The sequence below is a fragment of the Hyaena hyaena genome, unplaced genomic scaffold, assembly GCF_003009895.1.
Source record: "Hyaena hyaena isolate Hyena2069 unplaced genomic scaffold, ASM300989v1 scaffold_1021, whole genome shotgun sequence".
Lineage (NCBI taxonomy): Eukaryota > Metazoa > Chordata > Mammalia > Carnivora > Hyaenidae > Hyaena > Hyaena hyaena.
This window is the reverse complement of record NW_024081654.1, coordinates 160,269-178,141: the sequence shown is the minus strand read 5'-3', so window position 1 is coordinate 178,141 and position 17,873 is coordinate 160,269. Positions and strand designations below refer to the sequence as shown.

At 41.5% G+C, this 17,873-nt stretch overlaps 1 protein-coding gene across 1 annotated transcript in view; it reads left to right on the top strand.

Moving 5' to 3' along the window:
• BMPER (BMP binding endothelial regulator) overlaps positions 1 to 17,873 on the top strand; it is a 253,623-nt gene that overhangs the window by 222,297 nt on the left and 13,453 nt on the right. The window lies entirely within an intron of this gene.

Here is a 17,873-nt window from a genome sequence, read left to right as displayed (position 1 = left end):
TTCTCTTTCCTAAGAGGATGCTGAATTGAAGTGTGTTCTCATTTAACTATCCATGGTTTCTAATTTAGTGTCTGATGCATAAAAGGTACTCAGCAAATATTTGTTAAATGTACAAGTCATTGATTCGTCTCTCTTCTTTAACTCTTGTGCTCAGGTAGTCAATCAGTGTCTGAATCACGCTGATATAAGCTCTTAAACATATCTAAAATCCATGTTCTTGGTTGAATTACTAACCATTGTTGCCATGGTGTAAATCATTATTATTTCTTTGTGTTTCCAGTTTCTCTTCCTCCTGCCTCAGCTGCATCCCTCTCCCACAGTGAACACTAACCCTGTGTCTATACCCTAGCTTCCACTGAGCAGCAGAGAGATTTAAAAAAACTTTTTTTTTTCACAGGGTGTCTGGGTGGCTCAGGCAGTTAAGTGTCTGACTTAGGCTCAGGTCATGATCTCACAGTTTGTGAGTTAGAGCCCCACATTGGGCTCTGTGCTGACAGCTAAGAGCCTGGAGCCTGCTTTGGATTCTGTGTCTCCCCCTCTCTCTCTCTGACCCTCCCCTGCTCACTCTGTCTCAAAAATTCTCTGTCTCTCTCTCTCTCTCTCTCAAAAATAAGTAAACATTAAAAAATTTAAATTATTTCTTCAAATTTATTGTTCTGATTTGTATCACATTAATACTTACACACTGCAAAACTTTTAAAAATAAAAATAAAGTGTACTATATTATCCCAGGAAATCTCTTTTTGTTTATACAAGCACATTTTGTTATTTGCTTTATATAGATTCTGCATTTTTTAAGTCTCATTTCTTCTGCATTGACTGGTTGGTATGGTGAATTGGATCTTTTTGTAGAGTGTAGTTCCTATGCACTTACTGCTGGCATTTAGTAAAACAGTTTTTAGAGCCTCTCTTTTTCTGAAGTTTCCTAATTATAGACAATCATATATTTTCCACGCGAAGCATAATTTTGCTTTTTCCTTTCTAAAATCTTGTCTATTGCTTGTCCTCTTGTGTAATTTTATTTTTTAAAAAGGATTTTTGTTTTTAAGTAATCTCTACAACCAGCGTGGGGCTTGATCTCATGACTCGGAGACCAAAAGTCACATGCTCTACTGACTAAGACTGCCAGGCACCCCATTCTTGTGCCTGGCACAAGAATGTCTAATTTTAGAAGGCATAACTTTAGAATATTATAACTTAATAATAGTATTGAAAAACGGCCTTTGCTTTTGAATTTACTGACATGCCTCTTATGTTTCATCACTAAGAATAATTCTGACTTCTTACATTGAGATAGACACCATGCATTTTGTTAAAGAAGTATTGCATTCTTTTGTTTCAGTTGTACCATATTTGTAAATTTTTAAAACCCAGGATAAATGTTTAACTTATGATATATTGTATTGCATCTGTCAACATGAATGAATACATAGTTATTCTTGTTTCCTCTATTAATGTGAAAAATCCTATCATTAAACATCTTGGTATCAAACCAACCTTGCATTTCTAAAACAAACACTACTTGGTTTAATATGTTATTCTTTCAGTATACTGTTGAGTTCTGTTTAATGATATGGTATTTTTTGCCCTTATTTTTGTAAATATTCTTTAGTTCTATTGTCTATGCTCTTTTTGTCGTATTTTGATAGGGCTAAGGTCCTTCCTTGCATCTATTCAACCACTCATGCCGTATAAAATTAAATGTAATTCCCTAAGTAGATAGTGTCATTTCAGGACTTAATGGCTTGTATGCATTTCAAACTCATGCAAAACTGAGATCACTGGTCATTATTGGTCCCCTTCAATGAAGTTTACTCAAATACTGCTCACATTCTTAACTTGACTCATCATTCTCTGCTCTGCTTTTTGTCTTTTCTTCAATATCTCTATTAAAAACAGATCCTATGACATAAAAATTCTTTTTATATCTGTTTTTCTCAGTCTATTTTATGTCTTTGAGGATGGAGATTTTGACCTTTCATCTGTGTATCAGCACGATGACTCTATGTAGTAGGTGCTTCGTAAATGCAATTTAGAGCAATGAGTGACTGAGGAGAACTCATGCTTACATTTGACTCACCTTACTGCAAGGCTTCCTGGGAAGGACTGTGGACTACTCTTAGTATGTCACAGAGAAATCAGCACATACAATCTTGATTGTGTTTCTATACAGGACCCCAAGTCATATATTTAAATTATTTAATCTGCTGTGTTACATTAATGTGGCATGCATGGCAGTGGGGCATTATATTTGGACATAATGGAGGACAGGGCAGTAGAGACAGGACTAGACATTCTTTTGTTTTTCTTTCATGAAAACGTGTCCAGTTAGTGTGAGTGGGAGCAGTCTTCATCCCACAAATGTTTACTGAGCACCTTCTACATGCTAGCAACTGTGCTGGGAGCTGGTGATTCAGCAGGAAATTAGACAGACAAGAGCCTTCACAAAGCTTACATCCTTGTTGGGGAATGCAAACAAAACTAAACTAATAATCAACTAAATAGAGTAATTTCTGATTTGAGAGAGGGTGATGAAGTGGAGATAGGGGATTATCATAGATAGAGGTGGTCAGGGGAGGAATGTCTGAGCATGTAGCCATTGCCCTGAAAGTTAAGAAGATGCATGCCACTCCTCTAGGACACTGGAAGATTGTTTCAGGCAAAGGTAGCCTTGAGGTTGACATGTTTAAGGAGTGGCAGGGAGCCTAGTCCAGTTCAAAAGTAGTGAGCAAAGGCTGGGAAATAGAAATGAACATGTAAAGCAGGAAGGGCTTAGATCGTCAAGGGCATGTGGACCACAATTAGGGTTTATATCCATTATATTTTTAATGTGATGTGACATCTGTGGGAACTTTTGATTAGAAGAGCGACATGATTTATTTTATATTTTTAAAAGAACATTTGGCTGCTATGTGAGGAATGAGAAGTTTATGTTCCCCTAAGTATTATTATAAGAAGTGTTTGCACAAAAATACATGACTGGCCACTATGTCCGGAAGAAAGCAGATGAGGATATCTGTGCTATCACTGGAAAGATATGGGGGAGAGATTATAATTTTTCACTGCTGAGTCATAGTAAAGTCTTTTTGACCACTCATTTTTCCCTCTTCCCTATCTTCTTTCCCATTGCATGACTTTCAATCACTGTTAATATGAGCTATGTGCTTTTCTCACCTTTGAACTTCCTTATTCCAATGCCTTACCAACTTCACAGCATCACTGACTGCCCCAGTATTAATCAGTCATGCTGCTAGATTTTTATACAATCTGAAAAGAGATAGTTTATAGTTTTTTCAAGCCAAATTTTAGCCTATGATTGACTGAGCAGCATTATTATAAGCCATTATAAAACAGTAGACGGCCCAGAGGTACTTGTGAAGGTGGCAATGAAACAAAGCAACCTTTAAATTGATTTAGCAAAACACTTAGTTACTATTTCATGCTAGGAAAAACACTAATAAATCTTAAAGGAGGAATCTTTCTAGGATATTATGAAAAATAAAACCGGCATAAACTCATTGGTTGCTGTCAGCACTCATTTTTATGGTGTTTACATGAACGTTGGTAACAGAGAATGAGATGATTTATTTGTGGCTTTTGGCTGACGTTAGAACACATCAGTAGGGATGCTCTGCCTGTAGTCATGGTGTTAACTTTGTCACACACACACACACACACACACACACACACAAAATCACATTTTGTTTACTGAAAAATAAGAAATCCTCTTGGCTCAGTGTATGACTCCCCTCTCCAGTGCCTGTTACACATTGTTAACTGGGTGCGATGGTGTGCTGGAGCTGGCTTGCAGTGGCTTTCTCGAGGCAGCTGTTAGGATCTCTTCCCGACTCCATGCTTACTGATCAGGGATGTCATGCTGGGAGCCTGAAAGCAGATACAGTGGGAGAATTTACACCACAGAAATTGGCAGAGGCTATGACTCAGGGGTTCTGTTCTCCCCAACTCCCCAAGAGCCAGTTGCTAAATATTTATCACCCCTTCACTGCCTGGGTGTTCTACCGGGAACTCAGTGTGTTTAACGATAAACTCCTTATTTCTCTTTTCTCTTACTGCTGTCAGTTTCCTTGTCTGTCTTTCCTCTTGTTGCTGTCAGTCTCTACTCTTACATTCCTTAATTATTGACAGATCATATAAACACAGACTCAAATCTCCAGGGGCATTTGTGACCCTTCCTTTTCCCTTTTGCTCCAACATTATATCCTTTTAAAAATTTACAGATTATGCCTTCTCCTGTCTCATGTGCTTCATGTCTCCCCTCTGGTTCTACTGGCACCATCACCTTCCCCTCCAAAAAACAAAAACAAAAACAAAAAAAACAAAAACAAAAACAAAAAAAAACCCTCGTTGTGTCTTTTTTGCTCTTATAACCAACCCTGCATTGGGTCATCATCAATAGATGCTTGACCCCAGGAGTCATTTTATCAGCTCACTTTCCTGAGGTGTGTTTTTAATTCTATCCTTTTTCTGCTCAAATCTGTCAGTGACTCCTCTGATCTCCAATAAGGTGCATGCTTCATAGCTTAGCATACAAGGCAGTCGATTACATGAGCACAATCTACCTTTCTACTGATTTCCCAAGACTTTTGTTCCTGTGAAAATCAGGAATTTTCAAATGGCACACGTGGCATTTCAAACAAAGGTATTTCTAAAATACGAGCTTTCTGGAAAGTCCTTCCTTCTTCTTTGGGTAAAATGAGCTCTTTCTTTTAAGATGTAACTCAAATGAAGCCTCCTCCTTGAAATCTTTTCTAGCTTCTCACTCCCTACCCTCTTTGCCAGAATAATCTCTCTCCCTGCACTCCCCTGATAATACTGTACTGCATTTTATAGCACTCATCGATTTCCTCCTTTTATTACAACTTATTTTAGCACATTGTGTAGTTGGAGTAGAAACCCAATCTTTTTCATCTTTGCCTCTAACTTGGGGGTGAGCACAATGCCCTGCTCAGCAGAGATTTGTTGAAAGAATAAATAAAAGGGGAAAGAAGGTTTATTCTTAACTCGAATGCCCTTTAGCTGCTAGGTGTAAAGAAAATAAAAGCACAGGAAGTTTAAAAATGGTATAATAGGCATATTTCTGGAAACTCCCTAAAAGTTAACTTTTAAGTGGAACATTTTTTACTTTGGGTAATGTGTTTGAAGAGGATATCATATGGAGGCTGGAATAGAATAGAACAATGTAACAGAAGGTAGATCTGAACAAATGTGTGCAAGCTATAGAACACATTTTCCTTTAATATATAAGAAAACTTCCTGGGAGATAGAAGGCTTAATTGTTTATCACAAGAATGATATTCCTAAAAAGCTCCTGAGCTGTTATCACAGGCATGATACAGATGTATGACCATCTGTCAGGGATGTTATAAAAGGAATTCCTGCCGGAAGTAGATGTTCACTAAGTTCTTTTAAGACTCTTGATTCTATGATTCTGTGACTGTTTACAAGTCATCCAGCCTATTTGTAGGACTTTTGAGCACTCACTGTCCTAAACCAAGAGAGTTTGCCATAGTGGTTGCTGTTAAGACTTTTACTATTCAGTTGGGAACATTAAAATATGTAGGAAGAAAGCCTTGCCCCAGCCCCACTTAGAAAGTGGTTTCTAAGTTTCAGGTTTTTTGACTTGAAAATTTTCTACCATTAATTTTATATCATAAAATTAAGGTTTAAGAAAGCTGCTGTATTGTTCTTTTCTCCATAGGAGCTAAGGACCAGTTTCTTCAGCACTCAATTTCTGCCTGATTAAAATTCTGGCTTAGTTTTATTTTAGTTCATTTTCCAAGGGTCTCCAAGGTCTTGGATGTGGAACTCTTCCTCCAGAGGTGGGAATCTTGCCCCTCATCTGTAGTGCTTCCTCACCTGGAAACACCATTTGTGAATTTCGTTCAAATCTACCCCCTTCTTTGCAAAGGATTTCCGTTGGGTCATTGATCTTTATTCAACTGCTGATTTAGAAGGTAGCCTTGAGGTTATTTTTTTTACCCCTTTCTCCACTCTGCTTTGTATAAGGGAAAGGACTTTGTGTGTGTGTGTGTGTGTGTTTCTTTTTCCAGGAATTTTTTTTAGGGATTTGCTAGCAACTGTAAGTGAAGAGAAGGACAATGTTTCTCATACATTCTTGACCCCATCTTTACCTACTTTCTTCATGACATTACTTACCAGTTACCTAAACCCTCCATATCTCTAACTTCAACATCTTCTCTTGGACTTCTTTTTCCTCAGTGCAAAACGTTCAAGTCTCTTTGATCCTAACACACACACACACACACAAACACACAAGAGCTGCACCTGGCTTCCCTTCATTCTATCATTCCATTTCTGTCTTCTTCTTCACTGCCAACCTACTGAAAGAATGGTCTTCACTCAATGTCTTTCATATTTTCCACCTTCAATACTTTTGTCTCCATCCCATGAAACTATTCCTACTAAGGTCATCACTGACCTCTTGGTTGCCTAATCCAGTGGTCTGTTTCCAGATCTTCTTCCCCTTGGCTGTTGGTTGTACTTAAGTCCATAGGATGCTTACTCCTTCTTGAATCTTTTTCAGGCCATTTAACCATCTTATTCTCATTGTCATCCCAGAATTCACTTTATCGTGACTTGGCTATATAAACCTCTATAAATGATTCATTCATAAAAATAGGTTTTGAGCATTTACTCTTGACCAGGGCTGGTGAAAGATGGTGAATAAAACCTGCCCTCTCTGGAGCATAGAGATGTGGATGGAGTGAGGGATCAATCAGACAAGAACATAGTTGTGGGCTGTGACATGGGGCACTCAAGAATACCATGAGCATGTTTAATCACAACACCACTAGCTTGGGGATCTCAGAACCCTTCCCGGAGAAAGCTATTTGCCTGCATATTGAAGGAGGAGTAGGTTCTAACCAGGAGAAGGGAGTAGAAGAAACAGCATGTGTGGTTTTAAAAAAAAAAAAAATTGTATGACCTCTCTGGATTTAAGTTCCCTCTTCTGTTAAAAATTTTGCCGTCAAAATTATATGCTTATATAAGCAATGCACCTGGCATACAGTAGGCACGGAGGAAATGTTACCTTACCCCACTTCTTCCACTTTCAGGGCTATGAATATTCTGGAGCCTTCAAAGCAATATTCACGGTTGCTTCTAGGAAACAGGCCTCACATTCCTTTTCTCTGGGGCTAATATGAGAATGCAAAGGGTGGGAAGCTGCAAGAAGGTGGTTGGCCCATGGTGTTTATGGTTTGGATTGAGGGAATGTCTCATTTCTGAACCTCTCTTCTGTGATTTGAGAATGGCCATGTGCCAGCCCTCCCTAATAGGGCTTGGGTGGGCACCTCCAGAAGGATAATTCTCCTCTTAGGCCTTGTGGAGTGAGCTTTCCCTGTATAGCCAAGCTGCACAGAGAATGGAGCACAAAAAATCCTGTCCCAGTGCAGTGATTGGATGTGAACTGGTTGACCGTGGAACCGAAGGCATGGCAGATGCTTGATGAAAGGCACCCAGCATCTGAAAAAGTTCACCACAGCACGGCATCCTCTGGGGGCGTGGCCACACTGCTGCCCTTTGATTAATGCACGTAGCGGAGGGTTTGTGGACTTGGCAGCCCTCCCCGCCTAATGTGAAAAAGGCCTCTGGAAGGATCGGCCCCTTTGAAGCAGCTGGGCTGGTGGTGGCTGCTGCGTATGGCTGGGATGCGGCCTCCAGATGCGGGGCGCCTTCGCTTCCACAGATGTTCCTCACTGCCCCTTGTGTCGGCGCACTCCCAGTGATACCCCTCAGCAGGCAGCAGTGGTCTAGACCCGCAGACCTGTCCCGGCACGCTGGGCCACCAATGGCAAGATTTCACAGAAGTCCAGCCCCCGGGGATGGAGTTGAGGGGGATGCCACCCTGGAATGAGAGAAAAAGCAAAGCTCCACTCATGCACCCTCGTCCGTTTGCGCTTCAGCTAGGCAAAGATAGGAGACCCTGGTCTCTGCCTGGCGGCCACCACTACCCTACTTGCCACTATGTGGATGGATTTCTCTCTCCTCCTTAACAACCGGACAGTCTGTTTTCTCACTTATGTTTCATGAGAGCCCTATGAGAGATGACGCAGGGAAAACCAGCCTAGAAAGGGGAAAGGCTGTACCCCAAGTAACGTGGGTGGGGTTTCACACAGGTGTGGGGACTCCGCAGCGCTTTTTGCGGCACCTTGCTGCCTCCCTCTCCAGACTCCCTGATAGTCTGTCCTGTGGGAGCACCTTCCTCTCCCCCAGTGCCCAGAGATGAGCAGGGTGCCCTGGGAGCACGGTTGAAGGAGCCCCCTCTAGAGTGCAGTCCTGCACCCACTGAGCCTCCTTAGTCGTGTTGCTTGTCGCCTTGCCCTGTGTCACTCTGCCCTCCCTGTTACTCTGTGAAAGTCTCAAGCAGGGTCTTCTTTCCTCCTGCATTCCCCACAAGCCCAGCCTGTGTTTTTGCACAGGCAGACACTCAGTTAGTGTTTGTCAAGTTGAACGGAACAGTTTCAAAGGTGATGTGTATCTATGTCAGGGCTAGAATTATAATGAGTTGGGCTTGCCTCACAGAAGAGATATTGAGGTTATCTTTTTTTTTTTAATGTTTTTTATTATTTATTTTTGAGAGAGATCAAGAGTATGAGCAGAGGAGGGGTGAAGAGAGAGGGAAACAGAGGATCTGAAGCAGGCTCTGCGCTGACAGCAGCAAGCCCAGTGTCGGCTCATGACCCCAGCAGAAGTCGGATGCTCAACCGACTGAGCCACTCAGGTGCCCCAAGATTTTCTCAATAAGGAGTGACCTCTCTTTTCTGGAAAGTCTTCCAAGTGTGACTATCACCTAGTTTTAGGGCTGGCTGAGGGATGGGCAAGTCTATATTTAGATAGAGTCCTAGCATGCCAGTACTATGGTGATTCCACCATTTTACTCATTAGAAAGCAGGAACATGACTGAACATTGTCAACATGCTGTGCTTTTGGCCTCTGATTTTGTTACCATCTTAGATGTGGTACCACCTGCTTAGGTGAAGGGTCTGGTGCTCTTTTGTATCTGAGATTCTTTGCAAAAACAAAGCATGTGAAGCTAGATACAGTGCATAGGTAACGTGAGATTTTACAAAAGCTGAGTTTTTTTCCACTGATGCTCTACCTCACCTGCCCTCTGGCAGAGAGTGCCTCAGCTCTTCCAACCTCTGTGGCAGGAACCCAGGAGACTCTTAGATTATATGGGGATTTAGTCCACCAACCAGCCTCATAGTTGTTTTACAGTAAACATGACAGTGATGAATTGAACATGTTTAAGAGAAAAGAAATCGATTTTCTGACAAGCAGCCATTTTTATGTGCTGCTTTATCAGCCAGCCTCTCCCTCAAAAAAAGTGGTGTGAAAACCAAATGCTGGAATAAGAATGAAGGTTACTTGGCACTCTCGCTCTTAGCCACTAGAGGGGGGTACTGACCAGGCTTCCTCTCTCACTGGCTGGCCTGTTAGATATCTTTGCCCAAACTGAAATGAGTTATCCCTGGGAGAGTGACAACCTGGCAGATGTTTGCAAATCATGGTCAGCTTTTCCCTCTGTAGAGCCAGTGTTTCATACTCTAGTAAAAACGCCTCATTTTCCCCCAAGAAGAGTGTTTTCTAACCATGTTTGTGGTTATAGAATCTCTAGAGCAAATAGCAGGTTGGTGCACACACCTTCCCCGACCAGAAGGTACAAGAAGACTTAACTTGGGCCATGAGGAATGTCTTCTCCACATATGATCTGATAGATGGCTTTATCAAAGGAGGAAATGTTTCAGGCTCCAGAACATACATGAGGGTTGTTTGGTCTCTGCTTAGAGCAAGTATGAGGGATTCCTGTTAAAATTAGTATCTATGGAAAATCCTAAGCATTGCTATCTTTAAAGGAGGTCTCTGTGCCTGCTATGTTCTCCACAAAACAATCTCTAGCTTTAGAAGGGTGTCCAAGGCTAAGGACCATTTCTGGAACTCCTATGCCACGCTATCGTCTACCATGTGGGTAGTACCATTTGCCTCCTGGGGAATTCAACCGTGGAGGGTTAAAGCAATCAGTATTTTTCAGTGTTTAGAGAGTATAAATTAGGTAAAAAATGTAGAGTCCCTAGGTTTTAAACCGGAACTACATCCATATAAGTAGGCAATGTATACATGACAGGAACAGAGTGCAGGCAATCAAGAAAAGGGGTTCATTGTGTATAGTTATGAAAGTGGTTCTGTAGATTTCCCCCTGTTACTTTGGTCATTGGATTTTTATTCTTGTCAAGGCAGAAAGAGCAAACATACAAGGCTGATGGGGGAGCTCAGGAAGGTAACTGAAAAGTCATCATGGGTGAGCACACTGACTGATTCTGTGTGGTGCCTGTGAGTGTCACATGTATGAATAAGGTTGGGGATTATGAGGATTTGGATCCCTAGAAGAAAGAAATGTCTTAACAACAGACCTGCCGTGTTCCTCCATGAGGAGACGTGGTCTTCAGAAACAGGTTGTGTGACTGTCATGGACTTTTTGTTTTGTCTCGTTATTTTATTTTTTAAATTTTTTTCCAGCCATTCATCATAATTTTATTATTTTATCAGAATATACAAAATAGTGATAAAATTATTAACCCATATACCTGTGGGAAATAACTTCATTGACTATAGACCAGTATTTAAGTGCAGTTTCTTTTGCCTTTAGTCTTATAAACTCCACTTATTTCTAGTTACTTAGGTCAGTCAGTACCTTTCCCCCCATCCCCTTCAGTGAAGTTCCCCCCATTATTGATAATACAGTGAGATTATGTTGCTACAATCTACATTCTTTCTGAGATCCCCCAAACTCCTAAATGATTTTTTTTTTAATTTGTAGACGTTAAGACTCACAAAGTGTTGTAAAGTTCTATAGGTTTTGACAAATGCATAATGTGTATCCACCATTAAAGTATCATATAGTATAGTTTCACTGGCCTAAAAATCATTCGAGGTGGGACTCCATGACCATCAAATCTGAGATCTGATGATTTGGAAACTCTGCTTTTACTCAGGTTCCTCCTGTATCTTGAAATTCCCTTTCCCTCATTTGTAATCAAACAAAATTCTGCACCTCCTTCCAAGACTCAGCTCCCATGTCTCTCCTACTCTTTGAAACCTTTTAGACACCCTTACACACCCCCATGGAATTAGTCTTCAGTATCCCATTGCACTAACTTCTTGCCCAGAATACCCTTTATGTCATTTGGAGTTTGAAGGTGTGTCCATCTGTTCATGTCTGTGCCTCCGTCTGAACAAACAGGGCGCAGTGAGTTTATTCTTCTTCACACTTAGGGGTGGGCTAAAGGCATAATGTATGTGGGTCTGTGCGGGAGATCTAATGAGGCTGGATTGAGGATAAGTTCAGTATCCACAACCAAAGAAACAGGAAGGCTTCCAGATTCTCCTGCCCTATGTCCTTAGAGCGAGTTTGTAAAATAAATAAGGTCATCCAGAAATACCTGGCCTTGCTCTGCTATCCTGGAAAACTAGGCAACCATAGAGCCAATATTTAAGCCAATATTTGATATCAAATATTCTCACCAATGTTTAAGCCACCATGATGCCAAACTGTGGCTGGCTTGGGGAGGATCTGGAAGGAGTAGCACGGACTCCCTACTGGCTGGCTCTGTAGGTTTGCCCCACACTTATTAACAACTCAACAAAGCAACCTTGTGTTTCCCATTATTGAATCTTCTGGCCCTATTGTTTATGTCAATATGCTGTTTTTATACTGAGCTAGGGATGAAGTTATTTTCTTAGGTCTAATGTGACATGGCTATGCCTTCTTATGGCTCCTACCTCTAGTAACTTCCATACAATTCAGGTTAGGGAGGTCAGGGCAGAATTTCAAGGATTAAAGTGTAAGTGAATTTATTAATAGTCTCTGTTAATAGTGTCTTGGTAGTTAAACACACTTCTGTGCACCCAGTCAGGACTATTTCGTGAATCCTCTCCCTTCCCCCTTTCCCACTGATGCCCAGGCACTAACAAGCCTGAGATGCTTTCATTTGATTCTCTGGACGTACTAGATACATGGGGCAAGGAAAGCCATATGACCCCAATGTGGTTTTCTAGTCATCTTCTCTATATAGCCATATTCTATTGTTGTTCTTAGGAAAGCTGATTTCCAAATAAACAACATAGTACAGCCAAAGAGCCTTCCCGGTGGCAGAGGGGAGATCCAAAGCTCTGCCTCCGGCTCCCAGATGGCACTGGCTGTGGTGACTCTTGGCTTGCCCTTCTATTCTCCCAGAAGCAGTGTGGAGAGCTCCCAATGGTTAATCTATTTGTCTTTCAAAACTCTGGGTAGCAAACGCATGCACCCTTCTCTGACAGGGGTGGCCTTCATGCCAGAAAAAGCAGAGAGAAAACCACTCGGTCTGCTGTTGCTAGGAAGCAGAGAGATGTTTGATGTTTTGATTTTAGTAGTATTGGAGGCTTGCCTTTTTAATAACACGAAGAGCCATGGGTTGTTCTTACGATATTGAATATATGCTTTTCTGAAAGTGTGTCATGCAAGCGAACTTCTCTGATCAAATCCTTTATTCTGCCATTCATTAAATTAAAAAGAAAATCCCCTGGGATAGAGAGGAATGGGAGAAGTTCAAAATGAAAACACAAGGTTCCTGTAGAAGCAGCTTAGTTCAGAGGTTGCTATGGTGAGCCGCCCCAGGCGGAGGGCTGGGTTAGGCACTGGCAGGGCAAGGGTGGAATTCACACTCTTCAGATATCAGTGTCCAACTGTGACCCTGGTCAAAAGTTATCAGGTTGTTCTCATTCACTCTTTGGATGATTTACCACGTATTTACTGAGCTGCCTGTTCAAAGCACTGTTTGGCTGGATGAACAAGATATAGGTCCCGCGCACAGAGAGTGGTAATTGGGATTCAGAGGGTCTGTATCAGGATAAAGACGTAGAGGGGATAGGACCCAATAGGAAGGGGCTAACTTTTCTTAGGCCAATCAGGGAGCACCATGGAGTAGTTGAACTGAATATTAAAGGATAGACATCAGATTCTTCCAGTGGGAAAGAGAATTTGAAGGGAGCACATTCAAATCAGGAATGGCCAAGGTGGAAGGAAGTAAGCCTGAGGATTAATGAGACATTCCTTATGCCCAGGGAGAAAAGAATGGGTGGGGAAGAAAAAGGGATGATTTAGATCGCTAGTGACCTTGAATTTGAACTTTCTCTGTAGGTGCCCAATAAGAGTATGCGTGAGCCTGATCCTGATATCACTGCACCTACAAACCTCTCTAAGGGAACAGAAATGGTTTCCCAACACAGATGGAGCTGCACTCTTGGTTCTGTCCTCCATTAGAACCTTCTGCCATGATGAACTTGTGTAGATCAGCGCTGCCCAGCATGGTGGCCACTGGCCACACACACGGCCGTTGAACACTTGAAATGTGGCTACTGTGACTAAGGAAGCGAAATGAACATTTTATTTCATTGTAATTAATTTAAATTTTCATTTAAATAGCTTCCTGTGGCCAGTGGCTTCTTTCTAGAACATTGCCCGAGGCAGCGGTTGTGACCTACCGGAGGGGAGAAGATGATGCGAGCTCCCTTGCAGATAAATGATGATAAGTTGGGCTTCAGGGAGGGAGCTGACCCCAGGTGGGTACTGATCCCAGTATTGTGCTGGACGCGGTGAGGACAGGCCTTTGAAGAGTGTTTCTGAGACCCATGAGTGAAATGATTAGAGAAGGGGGCAGCCGGTGTGTGACAAAGTGCTGCCCTGCAGGGCACCCGCTCAGAGCACCCTGCTGTGGCTCTTGGCATGCTCTCTCCACCTCGCTGCAGTGCACAGCTACGTGTGCCCCAAGGAACAAGAATCCTGCCCGTGCTTCTCTGCCGTCCGGAAAGGTGCCAGGAGCAGGGTGGATAAATCAGAACATCATTTCTAGATACATTCATAAGCTCCTGTGACAGAAAGTTTGCTTTAAAGGGCTCACATAAGCAGGCGATTATTTTGTTACCTGTAGAACTTTCCTGGAAAAGCTCTACTGAAATGCAATCTGTGTTTTCCCACTGGAGCACTGGGCAGCTACGTTTCCTGACCAGGAAACTCAACATCGAACAGAACATAACTGGGACAGAATAATGCCATGAAAGCAGGAAAACCAAAGCCATAAATCTTACTAACTATTAAGAGTGATAAAATGCTCCTACACATTCCATACAGTGCAGTATTGGTGCACACTGACTAAGGAAAGAGCAAGTCTTCCATTAACATATAAAAATTCAACTCCACTGTCATAAATTAGATTTTTCTCATACTGAACTATTAAGGGTGATAAATACAAATTGAACACTTGAATAACAATAGCTTCACCCCTCCCTGAAATTTGAAGTGCATTTGAGGATGCTTCCTTCTCTTAATAAGTTCCTTCTTCTGAATAAATTCCTTCCAGCAGAAGCATACCGAATTATCCCATTATCCATCCCATCCATCTGGATGTCAAGTCCATAGCATCAGTAGACCAATGAAGTGGGACTCTGAGGATGACACACCGTGAATAGAATCAATGCCTATGTCAGGAGGCCCCTGATACACAGACTGGAAAATTTTAGCAGGAGAAATATTCAATAACTAAGACCTACAAATGGATATTTTTATTTCCTCCCATTCCTCATTCTTTATTTTCTCCCTCTAGGCCCTAAATTCTGATTGAAATATTAATATGTCCCATGTTACTCTTTTCTGTTGATTTATCATTTTGGAAAAGTGATATGTGTTTACTATAGAAAATTTGGATATGAAGAAAATAAAAAGAGCTGCAATTCTACCACTTAAGTTGACCACTGTGAACATTTGGCCATATCTGTTTTCAGTTATTTTTGTTTTCTTATTTGTTTTCACGCAATACTGAAACACGGTTTTGCTCGTCTTCAGTCAGTCCTTCCTGAATGTTGCCTCAGATCTTAAAATGTATTTCTAGAACATCGTTGCAGTGTCTGTAGGATATAGAGCTCACCTAAATGTATTTAACTAGGCCCCTATTATAGGCAATTTAGGTTATCTCCCTGCCTTCCTTTTCATTTCAAATAGCATTATGATGAAAACCCCCATATATAGAAACTTTGTCCACCCGCATTTCTGTTCTATTGGGTGTGGAATTTCCCTCACAACTGAAGAATCTTTCTTAGGGCTATTCATAAGTATTGCCAAATTGTTTTCTAGAAAAATCTTCTAATACTGTCGTCGTTATTAATACAGATATTGAAATGAGAAAGACCTGAAGCACACGCCTGGTTTTGCAGTTCCAGCTCTGTCATCAGCCATGTGACCCTGACCAAGCCAACACCTCCAAGTCTCCCCAAATGTTAAGTAGGCCAGTAATAAGACCTGCTTCATGTCCCATTGCTGTGTGGACCAAATGAGACAGTCCATGTAATTGCTGATGACAGCAAAATGCCCAATGTAAGACCTAACAATTGTATACTTGCAGAGTAGGGACCATCCATTTCTCCATTCTTTCACAAACTCTGGGTACAATTTTGTGTAAAAAATCATCAACTTGACAAGTGAAAAAAAGACATCTTGTAGTTTTAACTTCTGTGACAAAACACATCTCTCAAGCCTTTAAATATATGTGAAATATTTCAAGTGAAGGGTGGCTTTGACAAATGCTTTTTCCTCAAATGTTCCTCATGAGTGCCACATAATAGAATTAGCTCAAATTGTCCTTAGTTTAAAGGGCAGATACATCACAGACTGCGGCTGCGTATTGAGTGGCCTGTTGTGGAGGTGCAGTAGGAATATGCAGTGATTAGTAAATGTGTGCTTAAACATTAAATGTGTGGTTGCCTCGTTTTCTCCCAACAGTCTCAATGAATTGGATGTAGCTGTCCAAAATTTATTTTAAATTGTATAAATAGCTTCGTAAGACAGCCAGTAGAAATAAAAAGAAGGAAAACATTCACCAGCAAGTCTTTCACTCAGATTAAATTTTGTTTACTGTCCACACAATTTTACAGAGTCACATTAGACATTCTTTCAAATCGGGATGTGTTTCCTCGTGTGGAGACTACCTCCTTGCCACTCAAGTACCATCATTTCACCAGGCCCACTAGGCGCCACTCTGTTCCCATCACATCAGTGGGAGCCATGCCCGAGAGAAGGACCTGCACCCTATGGGCCAGGGAAGAGGGTGGGTGACAGAAGTCCCCAGGAGTGAAGCAGAGGTGGGATGAGAGGTTAGCACCAGCAGCCCAAACGTTGCTGTGGTGTCTGCACAGGAATGTGATGGGTGTGCGTTGGTCTGAAATGAAAATCAAATCAACAAAGGCAGTGGTGTTCAGGAGGGTTCATACATTTAGAGGCCATTTCAAGAACAGGCTTCCGTTCGCTTTTATCAGAAGACTAGAGGCTCTGCACAAATTTAAAGACACAGCACTGTGTCTGGTACTGGAAAGAGTTTGCTCGTGAGCATGATCCCATGGGATTTCTGTAATGCAAGTGGGAGGAGGTATGAAGATATGCAGTCTTAATTATTATAGAGAAGAGAGAGAGAGATCTGTTTTTCTGTCCTATATCAGTCATCAAATAATTTTCTGTCTTAAGTATTAGCCATCAAATAATTTCTCACTTGATGACATGGAAGGGGCTCATTAGGTTTCAGTTCTATTCCTCTTTTGTCCCTGTTCATTCATATTTCCAAGGCTGTGTTCTCAAGAGTTGGGCTGTAATACCTTTGCAGGTACATGGTGATTCTTTAATATGTTTTCTGCCATTTAATTCTTGTTCGGAGCAGGCAGCACCCCAGCCTTTACATAGAGCTAGCTGGCCACTCTCTGTAATCAGATATGTATACACATCCCATGCCAAGAGAAAATGCTGGAATATTCACATTAGATTATCATATTCTGGTCACTTTTCAAGATCATCTGTGCTGTTTGTAACCTTGAGTATTAATTGTTTTTGCTTTCAGCCTTGAATTTAGTTCTATAAGGAAGGGGTTTTACTGACCAGGGTTATGGAAAAAATAATGGTAGCTTAGTGTTCTTAATCTTGAGGGCTTCTGGCATTACTGTTAAGTCAGAACTGTTAGGGAGTAAACTTGCTGGAAGGTGAAGATGAAGATGGCTCTATGGAATAACAAGAAGAGCAGTAGTCTCAGGAAATGTAATTTAGTTCACTCTTTTGCCCCCCCCCTTTTTTTTTAATGTTTTATTTATTTCTGGGAGAGAGAGAGAGACAGCGTGAGCAGGGGAGGGTCAGAGAGAGAGGGAGATACAGGCTCTGAAGTAGGCTCCAGGCTCTGAGCTGGCAGTCAGCACAGAGCCCAACACGGGGCTCGAACCCATGAACCGCGAAATCATGACCTAAGCAAAAGTCGGACGCTTAACCGACTAAGCCACCCAGGCGCCCCTACTTTTGCCCCTTTTTAATGTGACTTTGGGCCCATCTATCCATTTGTAAAATGACCTGTTTGTTTATAAAATAGAGACTGGGTTTTATCCTACTTAGCACTCAGTGACAGACTGCATGTGGAAGCTCTTTGTAAACGATAATATTACATACCAATGTAAGGTCATCACTGTGGCTTTGAGGTCAACATGTTTGAAAATTTGTTAGTTTACATTTAAACATATTTCAGTTCTCATTTTGGCTTGACCCATCATTTCCATACTTAAGCTATGAAGACTTTGGCTCAACCTTCTTTATCTTTCGGTCTAATTAGAGACCTGGAAGTTTGCTTTATTTGGAATTTGTCACCCCACATTCTAAAGATGAGTGCCAGTGTTTCTCAAAAGACTGAGACTCTAAGATACTGCAAAAGTGAATTTTAATTGTATGTCTTCAGAAATCCCCGGGATTTTATACTTTCATCATACTGAGTACT